Source organism: Mauremys mutica, chromosome 25 (assembly GCF_020497125.1).
Source record: "Mauremys mutica isolate MM-2020 ecotype Southern chromosome 25, ASM2049712v1, whole genome shotgun sequence".
NCBI lineage: Eukaryota > Metazoa > Chordata > Testudines > Geoemydidae > Mauremys > Mauremys mutica.
The window spans coordinates 6,857,680-6,875,393 of NC_059096.1; the positions used below are offsets into that span (position 1 = coordinate 6,857,680).

Genomic DNA, 17,714 nt, shown 5'->3' on the forward strand with positions numbered 1-17,714 from the left:
GTTGCTAGAGTGTGAATATTGTCTAACAGGAGTTACTAAACCCCATCACCTGAAGTATTACCACCTTAAAAATCAGAGGGGTAGCCGTGTTAGTCTGGATCTGTAAAAGCAGCACCTTAAAAATGATGAAGTGAACATCAAGCTCGCTCTTGGGGGAGCTTCTTAGACCAGGGGAGCAGAGGTTTAATTCACTACTACTTTACTAGCAGGACAAAGCAACAGTTCTGCTAAACTGCACACTTAACAGGAAACTTGGTCTCTTTTCTCTGTCTCCAAAGTGATGCATTGATAAAGGGTTTGAGCACAGTTGATGACATATGAGCATACAGGACTATCTTCTCCAAATATTGAACAGGAACACCATCTTATTCAGAACTTGGGTGTACTGAACCTCTATTTCTAGTGAAGCAAAACCTTTACTTACACTGAACCTCTTTTGTGAGGAAAACATTTCACTATAAGTCCCACTGGTTTGCAGTTAAATAATTATTTAATACAGATTATGGTATGACCTGGAATAAAAGGAGCATAGAAAAAATAGTTAAGACTCCTCTGGATTCAGGAATTAGCCTCTAATAGGTGCCTGATCATTTAAATGATAAGTATACAGACTATTTCCTAATACCATATGAAATAACCATGATGATAAAGCAGCAAAGCGTCTTGTGGCACCTTATAGACTAAAAGACACTTTGGAGCATGAGCTTTCGTGGGTGAATACCCACTTCGTGGGATGCATCCGATGAAGTGGGTATTCACCCACGAAAGCTCATGCTCCAAAACGTCTGTTAGTCTATAAAGTGCCACAAAACGCTTTGCTGCTTTTACAGATCCAGACTAACACGGCTACCCCTCTGATATATGATGATAAACAATTTTAGCTGAAATGCACCATTAGCTATCAGAACTAAAAAGCTTGAATTTAATTTTTTTGTTACATGGAATAATAGTTCTGTTGCACTACTCCAGTTGATGTCAATGAGAAGTCTGAGGATGACAAGGTAAATGACAGCAATGAGACCATAAGAAATAAGTGTTCACACAAGTATACTTAATTTCATCTTTATCAATTTGAGTGTTCGCAGGAGATGTCAGATCAGGAAACTGAAGTCCTTTATTCACATTAAAGTTACAGCAAGCATCCTCCATTCACTTCCCGGCCTGTAAGCCTTACTGACTAGCTGTCAGAAAGTACCAACTTTCAGTCATTGCTGGGTCAGATTTGAACACTGTAACTTAGGTTTTCACCTCTTCCAGGAATCCTCCAAATCATTTAGACCTCCAGCTACTGATTTATCTACATGCAAAAAGGAGGAAAAGAAGAAAATGAGGTAGCTTAACAGGTTCAGGTTTTAGCACTCATTCTTAGAGACCTTTTAAAAAAAATGAAATTATAATTTTACAGGACAATTAGAAGTAACTAAATCCATTGTTCTTGACACAATGCGCCATATGATGCATTTGCAGCATCATCCATATTATACTTCACAGAGAGTATGCTTCTTCAAGGAGAGCATGTTTTCTTACTGCCAGTACTGTGATATCATGATGCTCTTCTAGCTATATGTGTCAGAGCGAAAGAGAAAAATGTACTGGTAGGTGGTCCTGATAATTATCAGACACAAAATATGAAAAGAGTTGTCCCAACCTCTGAAATTTTAGAATAAAAGCTATCATGGTTGGGGGGGGGGGGGGGGGGAAATCATATTTGCTCAGATAGCTTAATTGTCAGCTAAGGAAAATATTTTAAATTTTTAGGCTGTCACCTCCCAGTAGGGGATGGGTTGCTCAATTTAAAAGATATTACCTATGGAAAATATATTTTGCAAGAACAGAAATCAAAGGACACCCTTTCAGTCTTTACCTCACAAGTAATTCTGACTGCCCTAATAATTGGTAGCACAGAAAAGAGGAGAAGACAAAAATATTGCTACAACATTTCATAATTGCATGAACCCATCTCTTTAGAAGATGGTATCTTTGTATCCACTTAGGGTACTATTACAGTTTTTGACTAAACAGTCCATTAATTACACACTTATGCCATCATCCACCTCAAATAACTTAGCCATTTCTAACAATTGCTTACAGTATTTTCTTTGAGGTGATGTAATTTGCATGAAGAATGCAGGATCCTCAGTGACTACAAAGCGTGTTTATGAACAAGTCCCTAATGAAAATACTTAGTAATTATTAGTTTCAACGCTGTGTACAAATATTTATACTTCCAATATCCCTGTGAGAGAGGCTTTTAAGTATTAGCCCTCTTTTGCAGTTGGGGAAATTTGAGGCAGGAGGAGGTTTAAACCTGCTTATAGCCATGCATCAAGTTAGCAAGGATTAGAACTCAGGATTCCTAATGTCTGACCTCATGTTTGGTCCATGGTCCCTTAGTGGCTGAGATTTGCAAAAGCACTCAGTTTTAGCCTAACTCTGCCCACACTGAAGTCAGTGAAATGTTCATTGTTTGTCTTTAAACTAAAAAACTCTCCTTAAGTTTTTCTCCTAACAGCAGTTTCACTAGTACTATTTACTACTAGATGGATCATAGCTTCTTCCTTCTTTCAGGTGAAATCTAAGAGTTCTATCTCAGCATACCTCCCCCCTCAAATAATATCATTTTAAAAAATGTGGTGGGTGAATGAGAAGGGACAGAAAAAAAAATAAAAAAATAAAAAGCTAAGAAACTACTTTAGGAGCAGCACTTGTAGCTTCCAAAAATTGTCCCATCCAGTGCCCCACCCCCTGCCTGAAACGAGATCACTGTAGTGTAGGGCTTTAATAATAATGGAAGGGTTAAAGGTGTGGGGGGAAAACAGGATCATTGGGCCACCTGTAGAGAATAAGAGAAAATTCAAGATGATCCAGTTTGTTAGTCCATCATGTGAATACATGATAATACACATAGGTCAAATCCTACGGAATGAATAAAAAACAGACCTCAAAGTTAGGCCCCATATTATTAATATATTTTATTTTGATATCACCTACCTGCCACAGCATTCCAGGCACCTCAAAATCTACACGTTTAAAATCATACAGTTTTAAAATATTTTATATGATTTGGATCTTGTATCACAGGAACATGGTGAACGTGGTTAAATGCACTGGGCCAAATTCAGACCCTAGTGTAACCATCAACTGCAGTGGATGAATTTGGTTCCATTCTGCTTTAATACTCCCAGCTTACTCTCTTTGGATCCTCTAAGGAAAAGATAGAAACAAATACACACCGGAAATTAAGCTACATTTAAAATATGTTCAAACAGCATTAATGAACTGGATGAACCTCAAAAAAAAGCCAGAAGATGCAGATGCCCCCACCCTTAAACTATCTTGTACGGGGGGTACTGCTAGAGCCTCTAGGCAGTGGACAAACCAACACACCATGGGTACCACAACAGAGGGACAACAAAGCAGGGTAGCTACTCTATAATGTCACAGACAGGTATGCAAGACTCACATGTACTCTTGGTCTTGTGCTTGGTGCATCTTCTCTGACATGATGGTGGCTCGCAGTACACAGAGTTTAAGTGTTGGCATGGCAGCTGCAGCGTGGTTTCACCTGGATTTGGAGAGTTTAAGTAGGACCCTGAATGTTCTAAAATAAGGAATTATTTGAGAGACATAGCACATCAGTATAAACTTCTTATTAATCATATTGGATAGCTTCTTCCTCTGCTATTGGCCTCACTTATTGTATAGTGAATACGTTTAAAACAACGCCTTCGCACCAGCTTTCTGCAATTTACACCATTTACTGTCTGATAGCTGGAATTAGCTAACTCATTTTCTTTGAAAATACTCTAAGACCCAATCCTGCAAATCAGATCCATGAAGGCAGACAGACCTCCTAAGCTCACATGTAGCACACCTCTGACTGCAGAACTGATATTTAGAATTGTATTGTATTTCCTCACAGGATTCATTCACTTCTATTCCCCTCCCTACCCCTTCCACTCAGGTAGGCCAGGGTTTTAAAGAGAGCTCAGTACCCACAGTCAGAGCCAAATTTTCACCATTGCTCTGGATTTTGGGTGCAGAGTTCTCTTGCAAATCTGTTCACAAAAAAGTGTCACAATGTGAGCTGTTGGGTGCTGAAAACCTGGTCCTGAGATATTTTGAAAATGTGACTCCTAGAACTAAATCTACTTCTCCATTCCTTCAGGTGCAAGGACCTTCTCCCCTGCATCTCCCACTGCCTGGAAGAGCCTTTCACTACCACTTTGTCTCTTACTCCATCACCCCCCCACCGTCCCCCTAATTCTCAAATATCGTTTGGGATCATCTTTCCTGCTCTTGCTTTCATTGGAGCTTTGTAGTTCTATTTCACACATTTTGTATGCAAGCTATTACACAACACATAGTTTTATGTCCTAGTCCGAACTGAAAGGGAGGTGATCAAACTTCAGGCCAAGAGACATTGTTATAAAAACTTACAGTGGCTATTGTAATCCTATCCTGGCTCACCCTGGGATCAGATTCTGTCTAATGGTTTCAGACATCACTTTTCTGCTTCCCCATGGGTGTCTTCAGGAGGGGATGGCTGGTGTGCAGCGAGACGGGTGTGGTATGCATATCTCATGCAGACGCAGCAGAGCCTGGGACGCTGTGGTTTAACTAGATAAGAGAGAGGGGAAAAGGAGTGAGGTGGCAAAGCAGCCTCAGCTCCACTCCAACTTTTCTGGAGACAAGAAAACGTTATGTGACAGGCGTGAGCAGCTGACCTCCTTTAGTGGAGATCAGAGCAGTGCTCTTCATTGTCTTCCTCTATCCTCCTTCTCACAAGGCTTGCTGCTTCAATTTGCATGGGGAACACTCAGGACATAACTCTTGCATTGAGCGCAATCATCTTCTTATTTCAAGAAGAACTCTCTTACAGAGGGTATGCATGTGTATGCTGCAATACTTCAGTTAATGAAGGAATGACAGATGCATAGAATTAATCTTGTAATTGAAGCACAGATGAAATATAAGCTACAATTTTGTTACTAACATTTTTTAAAAGAAAAAAATACCCACCTGCTGTCATCCCCATAAAATCTCCTAGTCCAATCACTCCTAACTACTGGTACTGTACAATCAGTCCCTGTTTGGGAGCTCACAGATACTACTGGCCTACCCTCTCCTAGCTCATGGGACTGTAAAAAATTGTGTAGGAGCACCAATTGTATGGGAGCTCACATCTACTCCAATCCTATCCCATCATGGGCAGGAAAGATTTAGGATCTCCATGTGCAGAAGTTCAAACCTGCCATCTTTTTGTTGTGTTTGTAAAACACCTACAGCACTACCATGGGGTTCTGGTCCATGACTGGGGTTCCTAGGTGCTACAGGAATTCATAAATAATGAAAATAATAAATAAATAAATACTACTCTAGTCCCAGCCTCTCCCAGAAGGACACACTATTGACATTCACAGCACCACTCTCTTGAAGGCAGGGGAAAAATTATACTACATATTCCCAGATGGCTTTTCTGCTGGATGCCATTTCTGCAGGTTCTCCTCAATTCACCTAAGACCTCAAACTAGTACCTTAACTTCCTGTTAGAGAGTCCCTGAGCCTGTTCTCCTGGCTGACCACATAGAATCTCCCCTACCCCTTCAAAATTTGTGTATGAAATTAAGAGTAAAATTTATCTGTTAGAGACAGTCTCTTCTAGGCTGTTTCTGCCTTTTTGTACACAAAGCCTTTTCAATAGCAAACCACTGGCCCTGGAAATAACTACACTTAACTATCAAGGTCCACATGGAATAGTGTCAAAGGAACAGGAGATGCACGTAAGTCAGCTGGGAAAGCCAAGATACAAGAAAGAAGAATGGAGCAGGAACTGACGAGGGCACATGGGTAAGAGAACAGCTCCATCATAAGACTGAAGAATGGAATTAGCAATGCTGAATAGAGGCAACTGTGACTACATTCTTTCGTCACAGCTTTTGACTGGTAGCTTCACCCTTCTATTAATCCCTGATCATTTAATTGGTCCACACCTTGTGAAAGTTCAAACTCACCTTTCAAACAATTTCTACAACTGGACACAGATAGAAAATTATCACGCCTCATGCCACCTCAGCAATGGTGTTTCCATGCTGTTGTTTCACTCTGGCATAAGAGAGGTAAAACAAATGTGTTCCAGTGCCTGAGTTAACCATGTGTTATAAATACAGCTGGGATGTTTGCAGGTTGCAAAGGGATGCAGCTTAGCTTTGCTACTTTGAGGAGAAGCACTACCCCAGATCATCTTCCGAATCTGATCCAGTCTTCCCCACCACGTTGTTTCTTCCTCCCCCAGATTCTTAGGCTTAGTCTTTACTTAAAAGTTAGGCTGACACTGCTACAGCACTCAGGGATGTGAAAAATCCACACCCTTGAGTACTGTAGCTATGATGAGCTAATCCCTGCTGTAGATGCAACTAGGTTGACCAAAGACGGTTTCCTTTGACCTAGCTACTGTTGCTCAGGGAGATGGAGTTCCTGCAGTGATGGAAAAAACCTTCCGTCACTGTAGAAAGCATCAACACTATGATATTACAGTGATATAGCTACAGTACGTTACCTATAGGGTTTCCTGGGGCAATGATTTATTTCGTTCGGCCAATGCCTCTAAGCTTACTACCTCTAAGACTTTTAGGCAGAGCTTCCCAAGAAGAGGAGAAAAGAACTGTAAGGAAGGAAGATGGTTAGGAGTGGGATGAGTTGATAATTAGCAAGGCTGACAGCTGCAGTATTTGGCATCCTGCTAAAAACAGTTAGTTTTAAATTATTCCACAATGGGAAAACAACTAATTTTTATCCATCCAGAGGGCTACAGCTATTTTAAAATCTCACCTCAATCTCATCAAATCAGCCCAGGATGGAAGGTTTGTGTCTACTGTGACAGAAGAAAATGTCTACATGCAGTGCATTCTGGACCTCTTCAATAGCTGCTGCACTTCCAGAAGTCACTGCCACAGCTCTGAGAATGGCGGAGGTAAACCAATTACTTTTTTGATGTGCTGGATCCTGGATGCTGCGCTCAAATATAGCTGAACAATGTAGTCATCTCCTCAGAACAGAGGTTCCTCAATGCTGTGCTGTAAAACAGCAGAAAAAGTGATGTAGTCTTACTGGTGCTAAAGGGCCCAAGTTTTGTTTATTGTATTTTATCTGCTGGTTTCTATGAATCTTCTGTTGTAATTTCTGTAACCTTCCAATCTTGAACAGTCAAGAAGAACTAATCTACTGCAGAGATCTACTGCAGCCAGCCAATACCATTCTCACCCATCTCTCTCTTTGCAGAACCCCAGAATGCCAGCTACCTCATCAGGAAGAGCAAATGCTGCAGCAGAGCTTCCGAATCTATCAAAACTGTCCCATAGTATCTGAAGCAAAGTGCTGATCTAGTCAATACTCTCCCAAAAAGTAGCCTTTTTAAAAAGCACAGTCTGTACAGAAGTATGCTCAGTATTTATAGTCTGTATGCGTAGGAGCATCTATTTGTGTGTAACAGGTTTTCCTCCTCTCATTGCCCTGAGTCACACCTAAAAAAAAAAAAAAAAAAAACCACACAACTTCATCTCCCCCTCCTTGGCGCTGAGTCTATCAGCTTCACTGGAGGGACTGACAAGCAAAATGGAACTCTCTCAAAATGAACAGATCCAGCTACAGTATCACCATTCTGGTCTATCAGACAAGTTCTGAATGAGATTAAGTAAATTCCTTGCTGTTTACTATGGGTGGGAAGGAGACAAAGCTTACTTTTAAGGTCTTGATCTTTGAGTGAAACTTCAAAGGGTATGTTTTTGTATGAACCAGGCTTTCCCTCAGTGTCCTTGAACAAAATTCTTCTCACTCACTCTAAACTGTTACATAAAATGGCTACCTGCCTTCTATCCCCATCCCCCAAAGATGGCTGCTTTTCACTAGTGGGCAGTTTGTACATTCACATGGTTTGATGTAAAACAGCATAACTGATTTTTTTTTTTTTAATTAGAGGCTTTGACAAATTATTCACTACACATCTAAGCTACTTCAGAGTCTGATCTGTCTCACACTGAATTAAGTGGGACCTTTGCCATTAACTCCTAATAAAAGTAAGATGAGATATTATGAAACAGACAATTTGCACTAAGTTATGTATATTATACAGCAGAAAGTAACATTCACGTAAGAGGAATCACTGATGTCAAAACATTGCCAGTTCAGTAAGGGAGCATGTAAATGAATAAAGAATAGCACCAGTGAGAGGAAACCAGTCAATCACTGCAGAATCAATGCCAGATAATGCATGGATTCAGAAGATAAAGGGTCTGGTTAGGGAACAGTGTGGGAATGCTGTCCCGTGGATAGAATGAGACACTAAAAATCCCCACTCATATGTTCTGTTCTCAACTCTGCCACTGACTCACACAGAGAAAAAAAAAGTCACTGTACCACAAAAAAATGGGTATAAAAGGTTACCCTACCTCAGAGACTTAACTAATGTTTGTTAAAATGCTTTGAGATCCCCTTGAGAAGAGGGGCTACATTAAATGCAAAGTGTTAATAGTCACAGAATAATGGCTTGCTTAAGAGAATGAATTATAAAACAGCAGAAGCATTACATTCCTGGGGTGGGGGGAAAACATGGCTTCTGAACTAGTGTATGAGACCCTCTGTAATTAGAACTCTTATCTATGGACCAGTTGTGATCCACAGAGCATTAGCTGGTGGCCTGCAGGCAGCTGGCTGGTCACTTGGTGTTGGATTGCTTTGTTTCCAGCTACTAAATTGCATTAGAATAAGTTAAACATGCATTAAATATTTTCCTGATGTTACTTTTCCATGTAAACTGCTATATTTGGCACAGGAATGTTATTCTGTCACAGAGGCAAGGTGAATCCAATGACAACTTTTCTACTAAGATGGTTTTCTCGTTTTGAAAAAGCTGAAGACCCCATGAATTAGGAAATAGGTTACATAGAGAGCTGTTTAGTAACTGGCAGAATAGAGGAAGAAAAAGCAGATACTGAAGGAAAACAACCCATTTGGCTCAACATAACAGTCTAGAAGTTCCAAAGGAAAGAAGATTGGGGTGGGTTTTGTTTTACCATGAATAAACTGAAAACAGGAGTTTTCAAATAAACTTTCAATTCCAGCTGGCATTTCTGAACCTTCTCCTGGGCAGCCATCTTGTTGAAGAGTGATTCTGGCAGAGTGCAAACCTACTGGAAAGAGCAGTCATCTTGTTTCCCCATATGCTTTGATAATAGTTTGACACTCATTAGAAAAAAGGACACGTTACTGACCCAACTCACCACTGCACTCATGTAATCCAGGGTAAAGTGGGTATAAAATGCTAGCAGTCTGATCTGATAACATTTTATAAATATTGGTGTGACTACAAAAGGCACAGGACAATGGGGAATTGGGGCCACTGTTTAAACACTGAAACACTGCAAACCAGATTCTATCCCCAGTACACCCACTTACTCCAGGGAAATTGACCATCTGTATCCAAGGGCATAGTCTGTGCTTACAGCTTCCCCGCCCCCCCCTTCTCTCTTTATTACAGTCAAACCACTATTCAGGAAATTACATAGTCTCTGCTACTCATTATCCACATTGCTTGGGTCAATTTTAGGGGAAAATGACTGCCCACGGGATAAGGTCAGAAATGCCAAGTGGGATAAACATTTTAATCTCCCTTCCCACGTGTGTCAAAGTTTTAGTCCTAGTGATAAATGTTTCTTACCCCTGGGAATGTTTGCACCAGTGGGCTGAATAAAATGAGTAGAGTTTTCCTTTAAGGAAGTGTGCAAAGGACTTGATTGATCAGGAAGCAAGACATTAACATCAGTGCCAGGCAGTTGGAGAGCACTGCTTAGACTGGAAGGAATGTATTAAAGGAGCAGGTCATGAATTCAAAAGCAGCCAAGAGGATACAAAACACCCAAGCTGGGTGGGGCAGGGAAGGCATAAAACATTTGGCCCATCATGAGGTGTTTTGACCCTGCTTAGCAAAAATTACTTTTATTATGGACCTATTCAATAAATTCAATTATAGCATTGGGGCCAGGGGAAAGAACCAGGAAATCTGCAGCTATAGCTGAGTGAAAACTTTTTCGCTTTCAGTAAAGCTCAAACTGGACTGCTTTCTGTTACACTAAAAGTCAGCTGGCCCAAACTGGCCTAGACCTTGTTCTTGGATGCCAGAAAATGCTGGCTCCAGAGAACTGCCTGCGATGCCAGCAGAAAAAGTAATTGCAAGGGTTCTGTTGGAGTTCCCTGTAGTACCTTTGTCTACCTAAAGCTAACTGTGCCCAGCAAAACTTCCAACTCAATAAATGGTAGGTGGCCAAGACTGTCTCTTGATAGTGAAGATTTCTGTAGTTATTGTTTACAGTACAATCCATATCCTGGCTACATTCAAACTGGCTTGGAAAAGGAACTTGGGGTTACCAGGATTCTGAGCTGCCCTCTGCTTCATGGGAAATCAGAGCAGAAAGGGAATGAAGAAGAGGCATCGGTCCATCTCAGCCAGCTGTTTGCTGAAAGGACTGTAGGCACATACGCTCAAAACTAGAGTCCCCTTTGCATGCAACAGCTGATGAATATTTTAATTGGTAAATCCATGAATAAGTACACTGTGCCAACATGAAAATGAATCCAGTATCCTAGACTATCTTCATGACTGCTACAGTCTGGGCTATACACAAGTTCACTCAGACTGGGCCTAACCCTGAAAAGTACGAAGGGCCTCTTGAGAAGTGCTGGGCAGCCTCAACTCCAACGGAAGTGGTGGCTCAACAGCTGCAGAGCCAGGCTTACTGCTGTGAAATTGCATCTGCTCTTTAATCCAGACTAAATTCACTACAGCTTTGCACCTTGTATCATCTCTGTACACATGCGAAAAGAGTGTAAGAACTACCAAATCAGAATGTCAGCATTTTACACCCTATTTGCACAGGTATAAATAACTACACAAGGTTCAAGACAGTAAAGAATCAGGCCCAAGATTCCTAGCCAGTGCGTGCAGTTGGCAGCACAAAGACACCATCAGCCCTGAAAGAGAGATGTTTTTGTGAAAAACAGTGACAATTTGTCATGTACACCTTGAAGATCTCTCCAGGGACAGTATAGGTGAGCATGGGAATTGTCCTAGCATTATATGCTTGGGAATGAGACGCTTTTCTGATGCAGCTCTACTGACACCTGAACAACCCCTGATGAGAAGAGACTGGTACGTGAAAGCATCTCTTCCCAGAGGATGCTCTACCCTGTCCTCTTGATTCTTTACTGGTGGATTGTAGCAGGGACCTCAATCCTCTAGTGCAGGGGTTCTCAAGCTTCATTGCACCACGACCCACTTCTGACAAAAAAAAAAAAAGTTACTACCCAACCCAGAAGGGAGACCGAAGCCTGATCCCGCCTGATCCCTGCCACCCCAGATAGGGGGTGAGCAAAGCCAAAGCCTCACTCAGCCCCATTCACCCCCAAGGCAGAAGCCCTCAGGCTTCAGCCCCAGACAGTGGGACTCAGGCTTTGGCTTCGACCCCTGGCCACTGCAAGTCTAAGCCAGCCCTGGCAACCCCATTAAAACGGGATCGTAATCCACTTTGGGGTTCCAATCCACAGTTTAAGAACCACTACTCTAGTGGAGCCACGCCTCTGCTCCTTTAACGAATCTGATCTTCTGTGCTTCTTTCTTGGCGCCAGGGTAAGGGATCAGTGCCAACATTCAGAAGTGATGTCCAGAGAGCAATCTGCATTGATGCAGAGTACTCAGTGTGTGCCCAAAGCGGGAAGGTTCAGAAGGGATACGCAGGGCTGCCTCCAAGAGGACGTGACACAGCCTCACCTCTCTATTCTTTTTTGTCCGGGGTTTAAAGTCCTGCAAATCTGGCAGCAGTCTTGAATGCGACCTTCTTGAGGCACTTCAGGCAGGTGTAATGAGGGTCGGTCACTGGCATAGATTTCTTGTAGCCTGCACAAGGCTTAAAATCCAGAGACTAAGGCATATTCCAGTACCAGGCATTGGTACCCAGTGGGAAAAAAAGGAACCCAGGCTCCAAGAAAAACAACAAAGAAAACCTATACTAATCTAACACTAACAAATACACTTACTATTCACAGAATGAAAAACAATTTTCCTGTCAAGGGAGAAACTTGCAGTAGCAAGTTGATGCGTTCCGACTACCAGTCACAATGGTAGGAAGGAACTGAGAAGGGTCTGGGGCAACTATGATCTTTATGCCAAACGTGCAGCAGCACAAGGTAATGAAGGGTCCATGTACTGCCCCAACAGCCACTGCTAAGGGAAAAATCTGTGATTCTGATACCCTGGGCACGCACACACACCTGAAATGGAATGGATATGTGCAATCATGCAAAGAAAAGCCAATGTTTCAGATATCTCCCGTGTCGTGTTTTACTCATATGTTATTTGTCCCCACTTCACCTAACTGTGCTGCTGCAGGTAAAGTGATCTCTTAATGTCTCACAAAAAATAACCCCCCAAACCTAGCAATTAATAATGTATAATAGAGCACTTCTTATACAGCACTTTTCAACTGAGGATCGTGAAGTACTTCACAAACATGTACTAAGCCTCATGACATCCCTGTTAAGGTAGATTTGTATTATCCCCATTTTATGGGTGGGTAACCTAAAACAGTGTTAACTGATTTGGCAAGCCTGTAACAGGGCCAGGTACAGAACTCCAGTCTCTCAACTCTCAGTCTTCTGTCCTAACCATTACATACCATTGCCTCACTAGATATTAGGAAGACTGCTTTTACTTATCAGAAGAGCCACACCCTTCTTCAGGAATGCTTTTCCTTTCAACTCCTATAGTTGCTGGTACTGCTAAGATTTGGACAATGCATCTCAATTACTTGCAATGAGACTTCAGTCACTTTTGAAAATGGAAGTTAGGCTCTTAAACTATTTAGGTGCTTTTGAAAATTTAACCCAAAGTGACTCCAGAAAATTCTTCATTCTGGGTCTTCCTTGGAAGATTTTCAGTCCTGGTTAAGGGACCACAGGGAGCCAGAAATGTTTTTTTTTCTTCATAGATAAAAGTTAATTTGATTATTGCATGTAGTGGAGTCATATTCAGCCCTTTAACTTAAGAACTTGTGAAGTTTTAGATCTAGAAGGGTGAATAAGTCGCTTAATACAGTGACATCTAGTGGTAATGTTAAGTCAGCGTAGAAATGACACTTTAAATGCCTTATTCCAAACTCAGGCGATGAAGGGGATGCTTGAAAACCCAGACAGAAAGAAGGATCCTCATTCCTGACACAGCCCACTGCTCTGCATGCAAGGGAATTTATTTTAACACAATAGCCAAAAAAGAAATAGACAAATGTCCTCCCCATACCCTCTCCCTAATATATCTTTAAAAGGTCAATCAATGTGTGCTAGTGAAAGAGAATGATTGTACTAGGGTTTGAACCAAGCATATCCTGGGCAGGCACAAACTTTTACTACATAATTTTCCCCAGTACATACAACTGCACTAATCAGAACTAGTGATAGTGGAATTTTCGAGAGGAGCTGGACAGGGACCTTGAACATACTCCACACGCAAGTCACTGAATAGCCATCAGATTTTACCATTTCCCAGACATTCCCAACTTGAACTGGATTTTGAACTAGCAGACACACCGCAAAAGCCTCTGTATCCCATTAGCAATCCCCTGAGCCACCCAGTCCCTAAAATTAGCTCCATCATAGATTTGTCTGCGTGAGAAAAGTTCTGGCAAGCTGCAGCATAATAGTCATTACCTGGTCCTTTCCTCCTTCCAACAGAGGATGGGAAGGAGGATGGAAAAAACTCAGCATTGAAGGCATCTATCTTCCTTTCTCATCAGGCATCTGAACAGAACCTATTTACAGGAGGAAAATGTATTTTTTCCATTCACGCATACTTTGTAAAAATAAGGGTATTGTCAATCATCCTCATACTATTTACTGCTGGGGGGGCGGGCAGGAGGTGCATGAATACATGGGGATGGGGGAGGAGGGGTGGTGGGACACACAGGAATAGGGACAGATGTGCCTGAATCAATGGGAGAGGCTAGGGGTCAGACAGGGTCTGCAAGGGGGAGGCTCCCCAACCCCCTAACAATCCCCCTCCCAAAAAACTTCTCCCACCCAAACCCAACAACCTTTCAAATTCATTCCCAGGCTCCTTCCCAGCAATTACTTCCCTCTCCCTCATTACCCCTGATTCCCCCACGCCTTTGCACGGCTTCTGATGGGTGCAGGAAATACTTTTCTGTATTGTATTTTAAATAAATTATTACTCAAAGTTCTGTATTAATATGCCTAGTAAGGAATCTATTTGTCAAAAAACCATTTCCTGAATCTTTTTGTTGTCTATTTTGTTATAGACATATTTGTTGACAGGTTTTTTGAAATAAATTACCAAAACAATTGAAACTGGCATGATTATATTGTGTTATTTTGACGAATAAAATATGCAGAATTTGAAAATATCGTGTACAGAATGTTTTGGCACAGAATTCCCCTAGGAGTAACTATTTTAAGAACTATGAAAGTGAGCCAGTGTTACTATTAGAAGCATAGGAGATTGGAGGCCTAGATTCCAAGTGCCGTAATATTTGAGCCGATCGCTGAACTTCAGTGTCTCAGTTTCATCATCTGTATAAACATAGTCAAATACTTACCCACTTTTATGCAATGCTTTGAGATTACCAACTGAAACGTTATGGCTAAGTGCAGAATATTACACATTGGAGCACTGGAAATAAAGACTCTCAGAAACAGACTTTCCATTCACTGAGAGCACAGGCAGTCACGGGATCCTGACTCTTACTTCTAAGTGAATATTGACTCTGGAGATACAGAGCAGGAACAGCCTAATAAACCAGCTCTAAACATGGTTATATACTGCATGTTGCTTAGAGAGCTCTGCTGCCATAACAACAAGATGCAGCTATAACTACAATAAAGCCCTGGCCATGTTAAATATAGAAATTAATGTCTCATAGGCCACAAAATGCCCTTTGTTCTCAATTCTACAGTTCTTGTCCCTTGGGAGCAGCAGACAATTATTATATCAGGATCATGCAGCAATTTTCTAAGCAATTTGCAAAATGCTGTTTAGCTTCACTGCTTATTAACTTCTGCAAAGAAATTTGAATCAAGTCTTGTCACAGCAGGATTGTCTGTCCCATTTAGCCAATAGTTTTCTTGTCAGCACTGACACTTCCAGAGAAGTCTGTAACTTGACAGGATGTGCACATTTGCAAGAAGTTAATTTAAGCAACGTTCCACAAAAATCATAAGTCACAGGTGTATGATGCACACTTAATAGAACTTCAGTTCTACAGAACTTTTCAGCCAGACTCATCTCAAAACACTTTACAAATTATAACTGATGTACAAGCTGCACAGACAAATCCTTCACCCAACACTGAAATACAGCAACTGCCACATCCCACCCCAGCACTGTTTAATAATGTGCAGGAACACTAGCAAAGGCTTCTTTATCCAATTGAATCTGAAAGAGGATTTAAGTGAGGCAGAATATAACTGCTCACATTAGAACTGGGCCAAAACCCCAGAGTTCACACTTTGGCAAAAATGAAAAGGTGCCGTTCTTAAATGACCACAGATGATCAAGACCTTTCTTTTAGATTCCATAGCCTGTCTTCAAATACATCAAATATCAAGATTATAGAAGAACATCTAGCTAAAGAACCTTAGAATTTTTAAGCCCTTCAAACATCATGATTTGTTTGGGGTGGAAGGAAACAACCTCAGTTTTTGTAAGGTTTAGGATTTGGAGGAGATAGGTCACTCATCATCAATAGAAATAGGGATAACATTTAGGCCTTGTCTATGCTAGAAAGGATTTTCTGGTATAACTATACCAGCAAGGCCCCCCTCTTCCTGCAGTAGAAGTGCAATGTAAAGCTCATACCCAGCTTCCCCAACAAAATGAGTTATACAAGCAATATGACATTTTTGCCAACATAACTGTGTCTACACTAAGGCTTTTTGCTGGTGTAAAATGCCATAATGGCAAAAGTTTCTAGGGCGGGTCTGGCCTTATCTACAATACCCCATAAGACTGTTGTGAGATTATTATTATTTTTAAAGTACTCTGAGATCTTCGTACAGCCATATGGTGCTAATGAAATATAAAACACATTATCAAGTATTATTATAGCAATAAACAAACCTTGCAATGAATGTTTAGCTCATTAACTGTTTACTGGGGGGGGAGGGATAGCTCAGTGGTTTGAGCATTGGCCTGCTAAACCCAGGGCTGTGAGCTCAATCCTTGAGGGAGCCACTTAGGGATCTGGGCCAAAATCAGTACTTGGTCCTGCCAGTAAAGGCAGGAGGCTGGACTCAATGACCCTTCAGGGTCCCTTCCTATTCTAGGAGATAGGTATATCTCCATTTTTTTTAACCCATACCAATAAGAAGTCTGCTTAACTTAGTGGGAATTGCCATTTAAAAAATCTAATAACATTTCCCCCCCATTTCTTTTAATCTTTTTCATTATTTGTGACTGGCACAAACTTTCCATTTGATAGAGTTCTCTCCTTCTCAGGTTTGTAACAGCAGACTATAACAAAATAAATAAATAAAGTTATTAATATAGATTTTACTTACTCATTCCATTAGGCATATTGCAAAAGTTACTCAGTTATGCCTACAATCCACATAGGAAGTATTATCCTTATTTGAAAGATGGGGAAACTGAGACATTGAAAGGTAAAGTGACTTAATCACACAGCATCTCAATGCCAGATTAAGGAACAGCAGCATGTGAAAATAATAAGGGGGGGGGGAAACTGGGGTTCTTAGTTTCTTTTTGCAAATTTTCATCCCAATCATCACTATGGGCAAAATTTTCAGAAGTGCCTAAGTGATTTTATATAGTAGCCTATATAATTGTGGGCCACTTTTTAAGCCCCTGAAATTTGACTTTTTTTTGTGTTGGCTCACTGAAATACGAAAGAGCTATAATTTGTGAGTTCTGATGTGAAAGGTACCCTAAGACCTCAATCCTACAATGAGCACTGGTCTCCTAAGGAGCTGATCCACCCACCAACTCACGCTGCCACCTCAAGCTGGGTAAAAAAAGAACTCGGTTTCCCAGTCCCCTGATACCCCCTGTCGTACCCCGCCTCAGCGGCGGATATCCGACTGAATCTGGAGGAGACAGAGCCCAGGGATGAAGTCCCATAAGTCCCCGGTGGTCAGGAAGAGAGAAAGGCAAGGTGCAGCACCGAGACCACAATACGTGACTCTCCCACCTCGCAAAGGAAAATCATCGATACTCACCGACCTACTCACACTGAATCGATCAATGAAACCAGCAAGGGGCTCTGGTGACAGCATCCAAGATGGCCGATCATGGCCTCAGAGGCAGTCGGGGCCTGCCCTAATCGGTCGCAGACATCAGGCTCCTTGGAAAACATCGTGTCCGAATCCCAAACGGCCCTTCAAACTTTGAGCGTCAATAGGGTCGAATCCTTCTTAATGCCCTAAACCAAGATGGCGGGCAGCCCCCCCGCCTGGAAATGTCAGTGCCCACATCCAAAATGGCTGCCACCAGCTTCATTGTCAACAGAGCCTGACTCTACCTGTCCGAATCCAAGATGGCGGCGGCCGCTGGCGTGAGGGTAGATCTGAGTCACGTGACGGGGGTGTGGACCGTGTCCCGGCGGAAGCGTGAGGGACCTAGCTGGAAACAGGGGCTGTTG

General features: G+C 41.7%; 1 long non-coding RNA gene across 7 annotated transcripts; it reads right to left on the reverse strand.

The window, feature by feature from the left end:
* Positions 1-921: 921 nt before the first annotated feature.
* On the reverse strand, positions 922-17,627 carry LOC123356338. 7 transcript variants are annotated; one of them, XR_006575325.1, is made up of 6 exons: positions 17,293-17,461; positions 13,753-13,853; positions 6,832-7,076; positions 4,441-4,620; positions 3,464-3,565; positions 922-2,833 (listed from the first exon to the last, which is right to left on the reverse strand). It is a non-coding gene; the product is annotated as an uncharacterized LOC123356338 (long non-coding RNA). The 7 variants fall into 7 exon arrangements; XR_006575320.1 differs by having other exon boundaries at positions 922-3,204; XR_006575321.1 differs by having other exon boundaries at positions 2,992-3,565.
* Between the last annotated feature and the right edge of the window lie 87 nt (positions 17,628-17,714).